General features: G+C 40.6%; 1 protein-coding gene across 7 annotated transcripts in view; it reads right to left on the bottom strand.

The window, feature by feature from the left end:
• WDFY3 (WD repeat and FYVE domain containing 3) overlaps positions 1 to 19,033 on the bottom strand; it is a 185,105-nt gene that overhangs the window by 151,141 nt on the left and 14,931 nt on the right. The window contains exons 1-2 of one of the 7 annotated variants that reach the window (XM_074867446.1): positions 15,111 to 15,278; positions 13,472 to 13,532 (exon numbers count right to left, since the gene is read on the bottom strand). The exons of 5 other annotated variants lie outside the window; for them this stretch is intronic. The gene's annotated coding sequence lies outside the window, so the exon portion shown is untranslated. Of the gene's footprint in view, positions 1 to 13,471; positions 13,533 to 15,110; positions 15,279 to 19,033 lie in introns of those variants that run through there. One more of the 7 variants, XM_074867445.1, reaches the window with a different exon arrangement.

Genomic DNA, 19,033 nt, shown 5'->3' with positions numbered 1-19,033 from the left:
TAAGCCAAGATTAATTAACACCTACTGTATTTGCAAAACTCAAATGACCAGTTACACTACAAGTACTCAAAACGCACAAGCTCACTTGAGCAGAAATCAAAGGGTAGTATCAGCATCTTCTCCAGCTAAAGCTGTAAAAACCATGATTAGAAAGTGAAACCCTGAAGACAGCTTGCAACCCTCTTTCATAGGTGTTATTTATTTGGTCTAACAGAAACTAGGTGCAGTAAAAAGAATAAATGTTGTGGGAGCACCAAGGAACCACGCCTCCAGCCAGGTCTTTTGGGACCTGAACCATCTAGCTTATCTCTATTCCCACAGTATACTTGGAATGCCTCGTCTCTAAACCTTGATTCCCTCACATTTATCCTACTTTCATATTTTAAGTTTGTTAGGGTCACAATGGCTTCAGAAATCAAAAGCATCTGCACAAAATGAGTTGTTTTGACTTGCAGTCTCAAAACCAATTAACGGGGGCGGGGGGGGGGGGGAGGGGGGGGCAGGAGGTGCTGTTTAAACATAGTTAACAAGAACTAAATGCCTGCCTTGGTGCCAAAAATAATCCACTCCTGTTTTACTTACATCAACCAATCTTTAGTACTGCCCAAGCTTAAATTCTCCCTGTGATCATCAGCTGAGTTACCTAAAGTGGCTGCAAAGCCAACAGCACACCCTATTTATACTACAGTAATGAGAAAAAAGATGGCGTTTTCAACCTTGAATATCCCAAAAGACTGACATCCTCCAAAGAAATATAACTAAACTAAGTAACAAAACAGTTTAGTTTAAAACACACTGTCACAAACAGCAAAACTCTGGAAGCACCCAAGACAGTTCAAGCGACATGAGTCTCCTCACATCCCCCACCAGCACCCCAGGCAGAAGTGGCAGCTAGTGTACGTCCTCCAACTACACTACACTCGGACAAAAACCCTGCTGCAAGTTCTGAGAAAGGAGAACCGTTTCTGGTCAGTGCCAAGAGGGCGGCATAGCTTGGTTCCCTCCCGCTTAATCAAGTCTCCGCTGTAAAGGAGAAACGCCTCTGGGAAATGGACTGGCATGTTAAATGCTGAAAACAAAACCCTTCCTCTTCATGCTTGAGGAAAAGATCTATGTTTTCCAAACAATCAAGACTCAAATTTACCTTTCCTAGAAGATGTCTTAGGTCATTCACTCTCTCTCCATCCAAACTAGGTTCCTGACCCTCCAGAGGGACAGCGGAGCTCCTGCTGGCACGCAGGCACATAAGGGACTCCGTGCTGCACTGCCTACAGGCCTCCTCGCCCATCTCTGTCCACTGAAAGGGTGCACAAAAATAAAAGTTCACCCTGAATCAGATTGCACCTTTCCAGACACACGGTGAGAAGACGTGGCACCTTGCTCTCTGGCTAATGGCTTTCCCATTTGCAGATCCCATGCTACCCAGAGGCTGCTGAAACCCAGAATGAAAGAGAAGGGATTAAAAGGAACAGAAGAACCAAAGCAAAGAGCCAAACTACCTATCTCATATTAGGTGTATTCTCACGACCATTTCCAAAACACATCAAGTGGCAATTACCTCATGAAAAAGTACATGACAAGTAACAAACACAACAGAGAGCTGCCATGTTTCCTCCTGCTGTGCAAAATAAATACCTTCATCATTTCTCATCCACCAGAACACATCTGCACTGCCATACGTACGGGCGGCATGTGATCCAGCAGACACCAGCACAACTGAGAAGCCATGCTGCCAGCTCCCAGCTCTGAGTCACTTCATTTTCATGACCCACCACTGAACTCTGGCAGCAGCCACATCTATTATTTTCCAGAAATCAAGTGTCATTCAGAAAACAAGTTCCAGTCACCAAAAACACCCCCACCCATGGCTTACATAAAGCTCCCTGCTGCACTGAAGGGTTTCTTTTGGTTCAAAGAGTTAGAACATGTAATTTGCAACTATTTTTTCAAAACATAATATTAGGGTGGCCAGCTTGAGCATGACCAATAAAAATGTAAGTGACACTTCACAGCAATTACCATCCAGTTTAAGTGACATTTTCTTTCTCAGACAAGTCCCAAACTACAGACATTTCCTGAAGAGTTTATTTATGAAGTTTGTATCACAAAATATTTTTCCATTAGATGAATAAAAGCTTTTTTTTTTAAACTGCACAATACATTGGGTCAGCATATATTTTACAATAAATGCACTTTTTTATTATAAACAACTTTTTGTTAAGATAAAGGATATAGTCAACAGAACTTTGACTACTGCTTATCCAAATGTTCTTCTTCAGAATTGATGCTGCTAAGTTTAAATCCATTTCTAATAATATGTATATATGATTTGAATAATTTCTCTTAGCTGCCATTACTTCTTTGTCCTTGTCATTTAGCTTGCTCGCTGAAACATAAAACATTTGCACTCCTGCATGCCACTAGGTATTCCACCAGGAATTTTAGTTAGGTCTCTATTTTTATTTCAACTGAGTATCTCAGTACTTCTAGGCACCGTTTCTAGAGTTTAACAAATCAAATAGAATTTGAGTGCTACCCCCACCAGACACCCCACAAAAAGTACTGAATAACAAATCTTGGTGATCATAAACCACTTGGTTCCTGCAAAGAAGCAAATTGATAAAGTAACACCATCAAATCTGCTTTTTTGTATGTCTCATTTCTGAAAAAGAAATACAAATGCTATGCAGGCTTCCAACTTCACTGTGTTCCCCTCATTTAAGATATTTTGCAAGTATTCCCCTGTGGGTAAACTGTGTTTATCAAGTTTACACATACCACACTGGTGCCATCAGAATATAAAAAAATGAAAGCACTAAACCAGCACCAGGTTTCTTCTGTGCTACACACCACAGGTATTCAACAGAAACCTATTCAGACCTAACCAGTCATCTTCCTACCTGTTTCTATGTTTTGCAAAGCTACAAAATTCACGTTATATCAGAGAGAAGTCAAGGAAGATATTCCATACAAACAAAACGCACATCAGTGGGAGCTGAACAGGGCATTGATGTTGAAGCCCAAAACAGTTGTTGCTAGAAATTACAGTAATTGAGTGCTAGTACTTACTCCATGTCTGATAGAGAGAAAATCCTACTTCTAAGTGAAAAAAATCAACGGGATCATAAACATTACATGACCCAAGTCTAATTTCTGCCTTTTCTAGTAGAGATGCGTGCTTAGCATGCATTCTCTACACCACTTGTGCACTTCCAGATGCACTACAAAGGACATGAAGACAAAGCCCATCTTTAACCAGATGAGGCAAGAGGTCAGGAGCATATACCAGCAGCAGCCGGTATCTGAATTCACACTGTCCACAATGATTGGAAATAAGTTCGGTAACATTTCTGCTGTACACAGAATTTGAGAGAAGGAATACAAATGGGGTAAATACCTTGATTAAGTACCTCCAGCTATTTTAACAGTAGGATCAGGTTGAAAGAGCCCGATGTTTTCCTCTGACAAACAAAAAAACCTTAAAAACCTTTAGTTTCTGGCTCCCTCCAAAGTCCTCTTTACTAGTAGTTTCTTACTTGCTACTTCTACTAAACCAAGCCCTAGCTCTGTAAACCTGAATGCAGGGACAAGAAAAGCCACCACCTCTGTTTTCTTCAGTACAGTTCACAACTCCAACAACCTGGGTACTTTCTTCTCCTCACAGGTATTACTGGATTCTTTTGCTTTTTGTTTCTTAAATTCAACTATTGGCATTCTTGTCATAGTTCCAAATGAATGCATACTTCTAAGCAAAGACTCCATTAACCTCCTCATGCTCAAAAAAGATGAAGAAAGAAATGCATTAAGGCACACACTTCACCTTCTCGTAGGTCAACCCTGGAGGTTCACAGTAGAAAACAGTAAAAATGACCCACACAAGTCTACTGACACTTGTCACCACAGACTGCTTAAAAAATTTTCACCGTTACTCCATCCATCTTCAACTTAAAACAGAATACGACCATCCATAATTCGGTATTCTTGCTGTCCCCAAGAGCAAGTGTAACACAGCTTGGAAAGCAAGCAACACTAGGAAGATGATACCAGCTGGGGGTGGGGAGGGAACACCATCACACCTTAAACACAACTTTCTGGAGGTGGAGGGGGAAGATCTTATATGTAGTGATCTAAATTACAAATGGCTCCGCTTTACAACTAAGAAATTACGATTCAGGGCACAGAATTCTGCACAGATGATGGCCTGTCTCCAAGCTCCAGAAATGCGTGCAAGAACAGATAAGCACTGTAACCAGGTGAAACCTCTACTTCTCACACAAAATGACAGTTTGAGCAGGCAATCCTGATTATAACCATGCTAAAACAATATGAATGCTTTAGCTTATATTCCCAAGACTTATCATGTTTAAAGAAGACAAAAAAAAAGGCGGGGGGGGGGAAGATACCCTCACTCTGTGAGACAACATGCCAAGCCCCATGCCAACCCTCAAAATGTAGATGTTTTCACACTCCACAGCAAAGGGGAGGACCCTTATGAAAGGGGTCATGGTGACAGATCATTACAGCTACCTCATTAGATACTACTCTTAAATCTTGCTCCTTCCCACTGAAGTCATCCTAGAACTAAAAGCAACCAAACTACGGAACCCTTGACAGATGATATCGCAGGCACCTGCACTCCTACACCTTTCAGACAATAGTCCCTTCCTACCTGAAAAATTCTCATCTTCAGTGGGTTGCATTTCAGCCAGATTCTTGCCAACATAGCAAAGTGCTGAGAAGATGCATATATGCAAAGTGCCAACCAGGTACAGTAAAAGGAGACAACACCCTAAAGAAACTGCTCGAGCTGCAGCTGCTTTCACATCTCCTCCAGAAGCACCATATACACAGAGGCAGAACAGCACAAAAGAACTTCAACAACTTGGCAGTGGGTAGAATTTAAAAGGAAGGGAAGTTTAATTCCAACAACCCAAGCTTTTTTAAAGCAAGACAATGAAAGTCAAGGAAATAAATCCAGTCTCATTTACCACAGGCAGGCTCCGTTGGACAGCCCAAGTCTTGCCTCAGTGTTACCGCAGTCATCTGGAAGAGTCAGGAAGACTTGATGCAACCCCTGATTTCTATGCCACTGGAAAGAAGAAGTGCTCCGTAAACTGTGCATTTATGTAAAGTCAAGGACAAAATTAGACTGAAAAAAGAAAATTGTCGCACATGCTTGATGTTACTTTGCTCTTTAATTACTTCCTAATTAAATTTGCATGCTTTGATAATATCTACTATTATAAGTTGATGCTCCAAATGGAAATAGATGCTAATTCCCCCTCTAAATGAACCATCAAAACCATGTACATTTAAATAGATTAGTAAAATTTATTTCAAGTTGTCTTCAGAATATTCTCATCTACTGTACTCAATCCTCAATTTACAAAAGTCTTTGCCAAGGATGCATGAATCCACAATCACCCGGTAAACAGTCTTCTGCTCTTTACAGCAAAGAAACGCGCTTCTTGTAGAAATAAATCTCAATCTGTCAGCGTTAAACTCAAGATGCTCCCTATATAGATATGCTGAACTGACTTGCAGGTCACCTGTGACAAAATTTGATTAATTAAATTGCTTGATAAGAAGCATTATTCTTTTACATAGAGGTTTTCAAATTAAATAATTGGGTCTATGATTCCTATCATAGAAATACTGGATGCTGTTTACCTGTAAGTACAGAACGATAGAGGCCTAACCTCTGCTCAGCACAGGGTCAGCTTAGCTCAGGTTGCTCAGAGGTCTAGGTGAGTTCTGAGCATCTCCAAGGGTAGAAATCCCATTATGTCTTTGAGAAACCAACTCCAGTGTTTGCCTACCTTCATGGTGTAAATTTTTATCCTAGTTGTAATTTACCTTGTTGCTGCTTGTGTCCAGTGCCCTCATCTTATCCCTGTGCATCTCCAAGAGGATAAGGACAGCCAAGCTTTCCTGAGTGGTCATCTCTTCTAAAACAAAGATTAGTGACCATGTACATACTTTATAAGTTGATCAAATATCAAAAGGCAGGGCCCTTAATCAGATCAGTCAAATACACATTCAAATAGTGAGTCTGTATTGTTTATACAAGCTATTATTTTACTTATGAAAGAACAAAATAAACCTTCACGAACACACATAACATTTTGCTTCATCAAATCAGAACTAGGATAACAGAGAGGGATTCTCTGTTTATTTCAGGAAGCTAGTGCCTTGCTAGTCCTTTAGCTCTCCACAGGAATGAATAAAACCCTCTGGATACAGAGACAAGCCCTGATTATCTAAATCACTGGTATCTAAAATTCTGAAATCCAAAGGTCAGACACCTCCCCAGAGGACAGATGCTCTGGCACCCCTAAGCTACCTTGATTATATTTGGAGGCTTGCAACATGATTTTAAGTACTATGTTCCATTTTCTCAGCCGTGAGGGGACAGTTATTTGTTTCTTTTATGAAGTGTGTAACGTTGTTCCAAATAATACACTCAAAAGTAAAGATTTTTCCCTCTTAATTAGTGTCTACATGCTAGGTTGTTCAATATAGCTACGTGCACTGATGTTATATTGCATAATGTAATCAATAGATCACTATGCTATCCCTGTCATTAATTCCAAGCTCATACTCATTTTTACTTACTTTAATTAATCACAAAGTTACAGTTTCCTAACAAGGACCGAAGGCTGACCTATATTAAAAGGTGCCACAGGCTATAGGCAAACCAAAGATAAAGCCAGGCTTTTCACAGCACTGCATGGCAGGAGGACGAGAGACAACAGGCATAAATTGATACAAGAGAGGTTCAGACTGCATATGAAAAGAAGCTTTTTTCCCCCACCGAGAACAGAGGCACTGGAATGGGGCCCAGAGAGGCTATGCTGTCTCCAGCCTTGGAGGTTTTCAAGAAACAACAGGATCAAACCCACTGCAACTTGGTCCCATCTCACAGCTGGTCCAGCTGTGAGCAGGAGGTTGGACTACAGGTCTGCTGAGGTTTCTGTCAACCTGAGACATCTTGAGAAGTTCTCTTCCCCGCTGTCTCATATGTAGTGTGTCTCAATCACAGAGTTCCATTCTAACATTTAACATGCAAAGTCAGTTGTCTTGCTGCTCTGGTTTCCCAAATCTCTCAACTGTATGGATCCTTTTAACTCTAACCAACAGCCTTCAGCTTCCTGCCTATTCTGCTACTTTACAACAGGGAAGGTAACCTTTCCACCAGTGGACATAATTTTCTTTCCGGGCATCTGCTTGGGGGCCAGAATAATCATCATTAAGTCTGCAGTAAATAAAAAAGGGAGGAAAAGAACAGAAAGCAGACATATTATAGGACATGCTGGGCTGAGGACAGGCCCTCCCAAGCATACAAAAGATTCTGCTAGTCAGGAGGTCTGTATTTGGCTCAAATCCAGCTCTAGAAGATCCAAGCAGGTTCCTCAAGAACCATCCCAGCTGCCATGTCCTGCAGCACACAAGTCCTGTGACAGGTTTTTCTCCAGCATCCCCCAGCGTGGGGGCAACATTTTGACCTACGGTAACAATCCTTCCTTAATAAGGATCACAGAGAACCACAGCATGGCAATATTTCAGTAGTCCCACTTGCAGTCAAGTCATGGGTATTGCCCAAAAGCAGCTGCTCCGGTGAGTTGCCTTTGACAACAGCACAGCTATCTGCCTGATGCTGTACTTCAGATTCACATTTTCATAAAGGCAAGAACGGACCTTACATCAAGTTAGCTCTTGCATATCTGAATCTGTGGTTTTTGTCCATCTGCGACACAGAGAAACTGCCCCACGGATCATGGAGAGGTGGCTGTGCTTCCTGGCCAGCAGCTCTGGCCTACATGCATTCCCTCAACAACAGCATCCTCACCCAAAAGCCTAGAACAAGGCTTCACAACATGCACAGACAGCACCAAACCACTTGCTCAGTGCGTGTTGAAGGAAAGGAAAATTAGGGCAACAGGCAAAGAGGAAGCAGCCCTCCAGGTAACTGGCCAGCCAGGCTGCACACATTTCCCACCGCTCCTCCTGCCCTGGGATAAGCACACTGTTTTTAGGCTGTGTGTTGCACAGCCAGTGTCCAGGTATTCCCAGGGATCAGAACAAACAGATTTGCAGAGGAGGCTTAATTTCTGGGTTTCCAGCTAGCTATTTGTGTTCTACAATAACTCTTTTCTGGTCGGCGACCTTGGACTCAAAGCCTTCAAATGCATGTATTCCAAGATATTGTTTCCTCTCTGCTAAATTAAATGTTACTGTCCTCAGAAGGTCTCTGGGTCATGATTCTTTTTTCTAGAGAATTTTGCCAGCTCAGACAGAGTTAAGGCAAGCCTGACCACCAAAAGTATATATTTAAATGTTTATGAATATCCTAAAGGTTCTGTTCAACGCGCAACTGAACAAGTTGAAGGTGATGATATACATAAATCCTAATAATAAAGGTTTACTTATTTATTCTATCATACACTACACCAGGAATCTTCAGCTCCAACAGTCTATTGCCACATAACATGTACAGCTATAAAACATTTCTGCAGCTGTTGTGGTGCTAGCCATCTCACCACGATTTGCCAGCCATCACCTCTCAGAAGAGTGCTGCAGAATTCTGATTCTCATCTTGCAGAAGTCTTTTTACTGAGCTCCTCGAACCCCCACCTCTAACCAGTGTTTGTGAATTTGCAAGGCTAGCATATACTCAGACAGGTCTCTCCAAGTCCCAAGTAATTTCTAGCTTAACTGAAGTAACAAGGCATGTTGGAAAAGGAACACTAAGACAATGATTTCCATAAATGTCTATTTTACTGCAGAGTTTACCAGCTTCTGATGGTAAACAAGATGATGCCTTATTCCAGTAGCTACCTGGAAGTAACAAAATCCACTGAACTACTAACACCACCCTGACAGGAGAGGGACCTTCTCAATGTTGTCCAAGACTATTTACCATGTTCCTCAGAGAGCCTGTTCTGCAGACTGCATGCAAAGTCCTCACAGCTTTGGGTTCTGCCTTCTTGGCAGCTACCACTCATTTTGAATCAAACTTTTCCTGTCTTGACCGGCTTAATACAACTGTTGGAAATAAAATTGTAAAAAATCCCAACAAACACCAACAGACTAAACCAATACTGAATATCCCCAATAACTGTTTCAGCCTGCGATGTGAAATCAAAGAGTGTCCTAAGTAAAAAGTCATCTTTTCATTTAGTGATCCCCAAGTTGAACAGATGACTAGCTCCCACAGCCATTTGGGGGGTCAGACCTCCCCATGCAGCTCATCACTGGCACTTGATATACTAAGCTAATTGATTTTTCCTTTTTCTTGAACCAAAGGGAAACTAAGGTACTGCAGATCAAGTCTTAAAAAGAAGTAAGTGTCTAAATGGAGTCACTCTTAAAGTCATCTGCAAAAATGATGACCACGTACTATTTTCTCCTTTTCCAGAAAGTAGCATTCAGCACTTGAATACAGCACATGCTAGTCTAAATTTCTCAAAAGGACTTTGCTTTGCAACTGTGAGAGCTCAACAGAACGCTCAGCTCATGGGCTTTAATTTGTTCAGGCACCACAGCTAAATTTTCATTGCGTGCATATTTGAAATATTTCCACACAGCGGACCTCATGCTGTTAAATTCATATTCAAAATTCAAAGTAAGTTTCCTCAGTGTCTCCCCAGATAAGATTGCTTTCTTCTTCCCTTTCTTCTGAGATGCTAGATCCAAGAGAGAGCTCACAGGCCAAAGATATCTCATAATACACACTTCTGATCATTATTAACTTGAATCAGATTCAGACCACTAAATAATACCCATTTTTATCCTCCAATTAACAGTATAACTTGATGTATTGCCTAGCAATCCAAAGAAGTTGAAAGTGGAAGAACACAGATAACAGATTTAGTTTTCCATGTTTTCTGTCCGTCTCTCTGTGTATTCCACACAAAGAGAACTTGTCCTGCCAAGACTTCAGATAAGAAGTCTTTACACAAAAAAACATGGGTGAATTAAAGCTTTCCCTTCGAAGCGCAAGATCTGTAAAAAGACTCAGTAGGAAGTAAGTTTCAGATCCAGACCATTCCAAATGTGTTTTAACACAAAGGAACAAAAAATATTAAAGACACTGAATGACTTAAGTTGAGGAAATGTCACTTGCCAACATGAAACTGCAATGTCTCTTCAGTCATCCAGTAACCTCAGTATTTGTATGGTCAACCATGAAGAAATATCTTAAGAGAAAAGTATCAACAGATCATAATTTTAACTCATTTTCCACAGTTATCCAGTTCTCCCTGTTACCACAGGCACAGAACCACATCTTTATTAGTAAATATTTCTAACAGATTTGTAGTTATTGGGTTTGCCTATGCGTGAATTTTAAGTTTCCATCTGGACTTTTGTCTTGGTTTGGGGGGGGAGGGTGTTGCTTGGTTCAGGCCTGGTTTTTTGCTGATGGTGGGAGAGAGGACAACATTTAGGAAGAGGAATATAGCAGCTACTTGATGATACAGCTTGATACTTCCTTCCCCTTAACACATTCTTACTCAACTTGCTCCAAATATAATTTAAGAATCTCTTCTTCCTCTGCCTGTGAGCCAGCAACAATATCATTCTTTTACAATTTCTTCCTCTACTATCAGTCTGGAGTATTTACCAAATGAAAAAAATCCTACTCATCTTATACTAAATGCAATCTAAGTTGTTCACAATTATTATTCCTATTGCAAAATTAAAACTCCTTGAAAATTCTGCACTAGAAATATCAGAGTGTCAGAAAAACCATGATTCTGGCTAAAATTATTTGTGCCATAACCAAAGCATACAAAAAAAGTCCATAATGAAAAAAAAAAAGAAAAAACAACCAAAACCCCAACCCAATACCATAAAATTTCATTACCACTCTACTACATAAGAAATTAGTGAACATGAAGTAAAAAGAGAGCTAAAAACTGGTGAGGTATAAAAGCTGTCTGTTAACACTATTTAAACTGTTGTTTATTTCTGTTTGGATTTATTTTTCAGGGGAAAAAAAAGTGTCCTTTAGTTTGAAAAACATTATTAAAGACACCAGCTAATCGTAATTTGATGACTCTAGATTCCTACCATTCTGTAAAGAAATGTCACATTTGGCTTGCTGCCCACATCATTAAAATAATCATAATAAACCAAACTTCACATGGTATTATTTTGAAGGAATCAGGCTTTTCCCAACACAATCAGAAGTCTTTAGGTTTGCTACGATGAAATAAGGAGCGCTGCTGAACACTGCAAGGCACCAGAATAATCATGTTTACAAACTGAGATTTATTTGAACAGAGCTCAAGAAAGGTATCACAGAATCAAGAAATACCATACAAGACAAGTCATTAAGCTTATTGATGCCACCACCTTCCTCATTTATAGGGACTTCCCTCCCCCCCCCCCCCCGCCCCGACCTTTAAAGCTTAACCAAGATACTAGACTTGCATGTTTTTCAACTTCCAAACACCACTGATTTTCATATTGCAACCCAGGTCTGTCAGGAGATCTCAAGTTGGAATTAGTTTCTTTAAAGAGACCAATTTGGAAGAAAAACCACCAGATTTTAAAAGGGGGAAAAAAGCCAACCAAACAAAAAAAATATTTTCTCCAAACCAGCAAAGAAACATCTTCCTCCTAAACTGTTCAATTTCTAAGATTTCTAGTTTAACTGCTCACTATTTTGGAAACCAGTAGTAAGAAAAAAAGCCTTTTAAGTTACTAATCCATACCAGACCTTGTCAAACTCACCGCTACAACCAGAGTCACACGCTAAGTTATGCACGTATTCATTGAAACTGCTAAAGAGTGGTTAAATCCTTCTTGAGGATCCTATTGCTTAACGCTAGATGAATCAACTGCAAGAACCACAGGTACAAAGCAGATACACAGAGGCAAACAATAAACACTCCAGGAACATACTGATTCAAACAATCACCTTTTTTTCCTGCAGCACTCAGGACAGACATAGATTCCTTACCAGTCATTCCACTGTATGATTTTAAAGAATCACTATTATTTTGGAATTCAAATAAGTTCTTGGGCAAATTCCTGAACTAACAGGTTTGTGTTTCAAAAAAATATCTGACATACTTCTCAAGTCCAGGTTAAACCACGTATATTGGCTTCCATTTCACTGTTCTTCAAGTGTTTGTTTTGGTACCTGGAAATACTACAGACACAAACATGCTTTATGTAGGGTCCTAACCTGATGTTTTCCAAAGTGTTTTTAGGCAGGTCTTCTCTGACCTTTACAAGTTAGCTAGTAAGTTACAGACTGATTTCCAAATTCCTTCCATTACTTTATTAAAACAAACAGAAAAAAACTCCAAAATACCAACTACACCCATTTCATGGCCAGAGGTGACAGTTCCCAAAAGCCACAGAAATCCAGCTTGAAGAAGTTACGAGGTCACTGAGAAGAATTCTAGGATTAGGTCCACAGAACACCTCAGCCAAGAAGGTCTGAAGAGCAATTTCAAAATTCTCAAGGAAGTTATGGACCCTACACAAGCATTACTTTTGGGAACTCTTTCATTAGACCAGAGCATCCCCACCACCATGGTGACAAAGAGCTAGCCATGTTATCCAGCTGTTTTGTTGGCTTGGGGGTATTTTTCCAGAAAAATCTTTGCAGTCTTTCCCTCCTCATCCTTACTTTCTGGGCTTCCCCATTATCAGGAGCTCTGATAAAGTACAACTGCATTCGTAGTGCCAGAACTGCGGGGCTGAGGTATGAACTCTAGCGGAGCCTTCACCAACACTGGAAATAATCAAGTAACTCAGTGACAAACATGTCTATCAAAAATGGATTGAACACGCATAGTTGCGCAAGGCCATACTTGAGGAACACAGTATCTTCTAAGCCAGAACTGCCATAAGAAATTCAGGTGGCAGAGGTATGAGTAGACAGGATTAAAGTATACACGTTACACACCCAGTTTTTCAGTTGCAAAAGAGAACATCTTCTGTATGACTGGTCTATCTAAAGCAGACTGAGACATATTGTCACTGAAGGAAAAGAAATTCCAACAAAAATAGCTCAGACCAAAAGGACTACAATTTCTTACAAATGACAGCACTTTTACAAATCCTAAGACAACCTGCCATCTCCCCAAATACCTGATCCACAGTACAGACACCGTAAGCAAGAAAATGCATCCTTTGCATTCCCCCTGTAACTTGTTTAGCGTAAGACTGACAAACTAAATAAGACCTTAAATGCTTATCTCCAATTTATTTTTATATATAGAGAGAACACTAAGCATTAGAGCCTATTTATGACTGATAGAGATCACATTTGATGTGGAAACACAAGCCGTGTGGCAAACAGCGTGGTATCCCAGATCAACTATTAATTCTCCTCTACTGGGATGTGTACATTGCATACTCGGTTCATCTGTAAGCAGAGAACAGCCTTGCAGTCTAGAAGTCTACCATGGCTTGTCCCATCACCCAGTATTGTACAGGCGGGTTTCCGAACACTTATCACGGATCAAAACAGCCTGTCTACTGTCACTTAAGCTCATGGGAAGCCACGTGACCTGAAATGGAAACAGCACAACATAAAACTGAACTGAAAATGAAGTGTTAATAGGGTAAGATGTACAGCATTTTTACAATACAATTTTTACAGCCTTTATTACACTGTAATGAGATCACTTGGCTGTAAAAGCATGAGATTTACAACTACCTCATTTTATACACAGGAGTACTGTATTTTACTTGGTGATCCCTGGGGGAGCGGGGGAAGAAAATTGAAATTTCCTTCAGGCCCACCCTTTGAAGGAAGAAGAAAAACCCACAAACAGCTTTTTACATGCTTCTGATATCATGAGAACATGAACTCATAACTTTTGACCTTAGCTTCAAAGGACATTTGCAATAACATTTCATTTAGATTCAAGCAAATGCCTTTTCTTATATACCCATAAAGCATCAAGCAACTCTACTTCTCATGAAATATTTCATTTCTCTATACATTTCACACTTCGTGTGATATACAATGGCAGTTTGATTTTGAAGCATACTGAATTGAAGAATAAACCCAAATGAGCCACTGTCTCACTGGCATTGGAAAGAGAAGGAAACAGCAACACAGGAAAGAAAATAACTTGTTCACAAATGAAGTGGGGAGGCAGGGGGGAAGAAAGAAAAGGGGGAAAAAAAAAAGCAGCAACCAGAACACAAGCAGCTGGCGCTCAGGGACTGGGAAGGACTTCGGCTCCACAACAACAGGATCAGTTGCATAATCGCTGCTGCCTGAGAAGTTATACAATGTCCGCCCTTCTCCTCATCAGGAAAACAAATAAGCAACAAAAAAGTCCTTTTAGTGCACAGCAGTTAATAAATGAAATATCACGTGCGAAATCCTACTAAAGAGAAGGTCCTCTGTAGTTTCAAACATTACTACTTAGCTTACTGGAACATAAAACATTAAATTCTATGTTAACCCTTACTAAAAACATCTTATTTCCCCTAAAAGCAACATGTCATAACACTGGTGCCAAGCCACAAGAATTTAACACCTGGCTTTTCCAGCCCTGTTCTCAGAAGACATGTTTGCACTGGAGAAAGCTGTCTCTAAGGTTAAATTGCATGAAACGTGACCTCTCCTGTTGCTGCAGAACTTTGTGAATTCTGTGGCTATCACGACATTTGAACCGGAATCATAAACTACCAAAAAATCCCGAACACTAACACAATTCTAATTCTATAATTGGCTATTTTGCAGATACTTACAACAGAACTGGCAAAATATTCATAAGAGAAACAAAGATCAACCTACGAGGAACAACACATCACTGATGAACGAGCAGGAAAGAGGTTTTCCTGAGTGGTTATGCGTTGTGCAGACCTGTACGCTGTGGCATTGCACAAAGAGTGAAAGTGAGGTTTGACTCAAGCGCGAAAGACCGCAAAGATGCTGCGTGCTGATTAAGAGGCAGCAGAATTTCAGCTTGCCAGCACGGAATCCATAAAGATAATTCTAGCCTAATTATAGCCCTCTCATTAAGGACTTGGACCAAATGAACAGAAGTTTTATCTCCTCATCTAAAATTTGCATTTCTCTGTGATTATCTCTTTTCTGCTGTAAGTCTTGTCCATTTGGTTCTTCTTACCTCTGGGTCAGAAGGTTTATATCTTCCCACCGTGGTTTGGGCTCACAGCCCAAATGCTGCTGCATTGCAGAGTCAGCAAAGACATGATGCAGCAATATTCCTGAATTTCTTTGGATGTGGAAGTACCTGCCATTGTTGCCAAACTCTGAAAGCCATCCAGATAAGTCAGAGGCCCCATGGCACTTCAGAAAAAAAAAAAAAAAAAAAAAAGGACAATGACGCTAAGATGACCGTCTTGGCCATTTTATGCCCTGTTGTTATTTTCTAGCTAAGGTCCAGAATACTGCAAAATTCACTGATTGCACGAAGACAGAACAAACATTCACTCTTCTGCTCACCCCTACAACGCCAAGCATTCCTCGCTGTGCTCAGCGCAGACCACTTCCAGCAACAATTGCAGGAATCAGCAGCTCCCCTTGAAGAGAAGCAGAAATACCAGGATCCATATGCAGTGGAAGCACTGATCAATTTAAGAAGAAAGGGAGATGCCTAACCTATATTGCTCATAAGCCATCACTCCAGCCTGCCAGCTCCTGGGTAAGTAGACAGATGAGAACAGAACCATCTCTAGGCAAGGCAAAGACAGAAGCTGCTAACCTGAAAGCCTGCGCAAATGAAGATGCTGGCCACAACACACACTGATTCTGTATATTCAAGACATTCAGAGACCAGCAATTACAGAAAGGCCCACCCTTCTCTGCTTAACTCACCAGCCCTCAACTTGCCTCAGGAAAATGATACAGATGCTATTTTGCCACACTAGGCTCTTGCTGTCAGCAGACGGTCTTGACCAGTTACAATTTCGGAACCAGTGGTCAGGTCACAGCAGCGTTTCACTAGCGACCACCATATCAGGAGACCAGCACATTTTAAACTCCACGTCTTTTTTTCATATTAGGGATTGCTGCAGATGGCAATAATCCAATCCTAAAAGCCCCTTATTGTGAATATGCTACAAAGCAGCATAGCTTTATCCATAATGCCTCAGCTCTGAATTAAATAAGCCACTTACCTTTCCTAATGCTTCTGCAACAACTCAATTTTGATTAATGACCTGCTCTGCACCAAGTGCCCCCTACACCAACTTCATCAGCAGTCCCCTCACTCCCCTCCCAGCTCTCTGGCTAACACTGGGAACAATTCTCATGTTCAGGACTCAGGCAGGAGTCAGGGGAGACATTTTACCTGTACAAAGAGTAAAACAACTCCAGCCCACTCTGAAAACACTACTGTACACTAATCCGAGTGCAACTGGAACAGCTGTTGTGGTTCAATAGTGTGATGCCCTTCCCTGTGGAGAAGACAAGAAGATGTGACAATTCCTCCCTCCCACCCCACCACTGGTTTTGGGTTTGGTGCTAAGGAAGGAGAAGGAGGAGAAAAGCCACAAGAGTAAAGTGCTCCAGGACTCCAACATGCAAAATCTGGCATTGTTCATAAATTTACTTACAAGACAGATACCTAAATGCTAAAAACTAAGCAAGTCAGAAAGCTCACCGCTAAGCTTCCAATGCTACTAACTGTGCTACCTACTTTCTAACACACGGGGAAATAGTTTACATAAAAGTGTGTGTCTTATTAGTAAATCTACACATCTAAAAGGTAACCAACTTAACTCATTTTTTAGATGTCTAGGGTTGCTCTACAGTTTATTTCTGATTAAACAGCCCTCTGAAAGTATGATCTTCAAACCAGCATCTAAGGTAACGGGAATCAAATACCACCAAAAGGCAATTATTTCCTCCCAAGGCTATAGGGCATCCTACACATCTATCTTGATTTTGGACAGCTAGGTCCACACACTTAGGAGAGGTGAACTCCACCCTCTGTGTGGCACAGTTGATGAGCAGTTTCTTTTAACTCAACCACCCACTATCAAATACTTCAAGTCTGTAACGACCTTTTTTTCCAATGAAGAGTGGACAACTAACTTAGACACTGCAAAACCCCTCCTAGGCCACTAGGCTTTTTACATCCAGGCAATTTGTCTTTGCAATTTTTACATCCAGGTAATTTGGCTTTGCAAATATAATTGAGACCAGTTCTGGGTCCTGAAAAATCTTCCCAATTAAATTTAAAATCTCTCTTTCTTCAAAGGGGGAAGAGAAAAAGGCACAAACTAGAAGGAAAGAAAAAGGGGGAAAAGGCAGTGTGATTATAAGCAAAGTAATTTTCAGTGACATGGAAAAATTAGGAAATTGAGCACGCAAGTTCTGGATGAGGGAGAAAAAAAAAGGAGATGCATCCAGAAGACACAAAGGAGATGCAAAATGAAAGACAGGCTACAGTTCTGTGGACACACAAGTCCTGAAAACCTATTTACTTAAACCACTAGAAGCTCAAATGCACATGTTCAAATCTGATTATTCCTGCTTTATAACCCTAAAGCTTAGTTTGGGAAGAGGTCAAAAAAATTAAAGCAGCAATAACATAAAGCAATGAAAATAATTGTCATTTGTTTTTCCCTTTAAACCATTAAAAGGCTTTTGCCTGCTTTGTCTGTAGCATACTCTAGAAAATCCCAAAGCTTACCGTGTTTTGGCCTAAAAAGAAAACAAACAGGAACATATCCTAAACATGTCAAGTAAGTATCAACAACTACTCCCCTGCCCAGCCTATCTTGTATAAAACAAGTTCTTTAACCCACTGATCATCAATCCTATGGACAAAAGGGAGTCCTAATCCAGATTCTCTGAGTCAGAAACAACTACGCTGATCCCAAATTACCTGTGCATGCATACACTGGAAGAAAAATAACAGCAAAAGATTGAAGTTTAAATAAAGCAACAATATTTGGAATGTCAACAATATCCTCGATGTAGATGAACTGAAATTACCAGAGGTAATTAAGGAAGACGGAAAAAAAAAAAAAAAAAAAACAACAAACCAAAACCTATTTAGTCTGCCTTTGATTTTTTTAGTGATAATTAACAAGATTTCTATTTTTTTATTTAAAAAAAAAGGGGGGGCGAGTTTTGAGAAGGGTCTGAGTGTAACAGCCCATGCTGCCATCTGTGGTTTCTCTCCTGCTCTGAAGAATTTCCAGGAGGACACTGGGGGAATTCTCAGTAGCAATCTTTTTCCAAGCAATATTTTGGCATAAACCCCAAAGCATTTGTTTTAAAACTGAAGCCCAGCAGACTGTATCAACAATGGACCCGTAGAAAGTCCACAAAACAGTTTTGAAAGAAGACTTTTCTTTCAAGGGCAGATCAGGAAGGACATACAATTGAGATTATGACACACAAAAAAAGACCCCCATAAAACCCCAAAACCAGCAAAAAGGATAAATGAATGTTCTGGCAAACGAGCACATGCACACACTCTCCCTTGCTCGCTCTCATGAGCGGAGCTTTTTGCAAGAGCAGAATATCAAAACAAACCAAAAAAGGAAATAGAAATAATGCATTTCTTTCATTTAAAGCACTCCCAGAAGCAACAGTAGCACATATGCCAGACTTACAGGAACAGATACTGCAAGAGAAACACTGTGAAACAGAGATGGGTCACTAACCTGGGTTCTCTTACTTGTGGCAAGCTGACACATTCCTTCCATCTGCCTGTCCAGACTTGTCAGCATACCACTTGGAAGCAGCTGAAAATCTTATAATGATGTTGATAATGTAGAACGTACATTCAGACAGCACCTCCTTCTCGATCACCCAGTGCTGACACACACAGGAAGAACAATTATTCTACCACCCAGCAAGAGGTGCCCCAAAGGGACTGGCAACAAGGGGGCAGGGCATCATTAACCACTGAGATGAAGGAAGGAAGGTAGGAAGGAAGGAAGGAAATGAAGAGTAGGAGTAAAAACTCAGGGTGTCTGAAGAGCAAACAGCATCAGAGATGGAAAATAAATATTCCCTCCTCAAACCCCCAAACTTTTTCCTCCAACTAAAGAGCAGGGACAAAAGCTCTGT

This window comes from Strix uralensis, chromosome 4 (assembly GCF_047716275.1).
Source record: "Strix uralensis isolate ZFMK-TIS-50842 chromosome 4, bStrUra1, whole genome shotgun sequence".
Lineage (NCBI taxonomy): Eukaryota > Metazoa > Chordata > Aves > Strigiformes > Strigidae > Strix > Strix uralensis.
The sequence above is the reverse complement of the archived record's forward strand: the minus strand, read 5'-3'. Positions and strand labels throughout refer to the sequence as shown.